Source organism: Hipposideros armiger, unplaced genomic scaffold (assembly GCF_001890085.2).
Source record: "Hipposideros armiger isolate ML-2016 unplaced genomic scaffold, ASM189008v1 scaffold_35, whole genome shotgun sequence".
NCBI classification, from domain to species: Eukaryota; Metazoa; Chordata; class Mammalia; order Chiroptera; family Hipposideridae; genus Hipposideros; species Hipposideros armiger.
Window position 1 is genome coordinate 2,700,781 of NW_017731385.1, and position 1,814 is coordinate 2,702,594.

Here is a 1,814-nt window from a genome sequence, read left to right on the forward strand (position 1 = left end):
TGGCTTTCTACCAGTAATGATGGTGGAAAAGTCTGTTTTCTCAAAAAGTTAAACATATAATTGGCAACCCCACTCCTGAGATTTCCCTGCGAGCGTATAAAAGCAAATGTCCATACAACTACCTGTATTTGAATGGTTATGGCACATTTATTCATAGTCACCAAATCTACAAACAGCTGGATGCCCGTTAATCAGCAAACAGATAAAAATTATAGTACATAAGTATATACAATGGAATATTATTCAGCAATAAAAAAGAAGGAAACCACTGATACATGCAGCAAGTCAGATCGAGAGGGCAAAGCGACAGCCACAGGGGGACACGAAATCACTTATCTTTCGGGAGGCTCTGTTGTGGGGGTCACATCTGACAGCCCCCGTGTGGCCCCCTTGGACTTACCCTCACATTCATGCTTGAGAAAAACACTTACAATTTATTTTGGAGTAAATTATTACGACTAATGGAGATTTATCATCCTGCATTTAGAAATGGAATAAAATATCCTGTAAAAAAAGGACCTGTGACTATTTCTCTCTCCTCAGAATAATTTGAACTTTTAGCCTCTTGCTGAAGTTAATCACACTTGATCTCTTGAGTAAAAATGTTTTTAACGCGAAACAATACTCCACCGAGGTTTAACAAACTCTATTTTAATTGTAATTGATTTATACCAAAAGATAAAATGAGTTAATTAGGGCATGCTACTAGAATTATTGGCAAGGGAATACATTTGATACAACTAGCAATGAGTGGGTATGAGATGGAAGATTATTTTAAAGTCTGAAAATAAATTTTAAATCCTAAGATATCCACTTGAAAAAAAACAACACTTAGGTCTGTTAGGTCTCTGAACATTAGGTCTCAGAGACCTTGACTTACGGACAGAGCCATGTCTGCAAGGAAACAACAAAATGTCTGTTGGCCTGTACCTGCAGATAGAGCCAAACTTGCGATAACAGAAAATGCCCCCAAACAGCTACTGGCTTACAGGCAGTCAGCATTTTCTGTTCAAACAATGCTACCCTGTCGGCACCGCCCCTATAGAACCCTCCTCACCCACTCCCTTGGGGCTGCATGTTTGTGCAGCCCGGGCTGTAGCCATCTTTGCTCAGCCTGATAGACTCCCTCTTAATAAAATAGACTTTCTTAAACTTTCTTAACTTGCCTGAGTGAGCGCCGACCTATCATTTGGTGCCGAAACCTAGGAGGGTTTAGGCCAGAGAGAGCAGGATCGCCCCTTCCCTCTCTCTTCTCTCCCCACACCACCCCCAGGCTTGATTTGCTCTCTGGCACCCTCGCGAACCTGCCGTAAGGATGCGCTTTGGGACTTTCTCCCTTCCGTTGCTGATATCACAGACAACATCAGGCCAGACTCTCGCCGGGTGGGTGAGACCTATTCTCTTCTTGGACCTTCTGACTCATGGTTCTCCGCAAGTCCTAGCGCTAGGCCAGAAGGTTCTTCCGGCCCCGGGCGCCCAGAGCCTCCCAATACGAGGATGCTCAGTCTCAGGAGTGATCTCTCATGCTTGTGGGGGATGAACACCGGGATTTGGGACGCCTCATCCCCTTGTTCTTCTCGTAACAGAAGGCTCTCCTTACCCTTCTCACTCCATCTATTTGAACCATGGGGACCTCACATTCGGTCCCTGCCAAATCTGCCCGCCTCGGTTATCTCCTTTGCAATTGACACGTCCTCAGGCTCAACTTGCAGATGGGACCCACGCAACGTATCTTTTACTATAACACTGACTGACCCCAATACAAACTAACCAATGAGTCTCAATGGCCCCAAAATGGGGCCGTTGATTTCAAC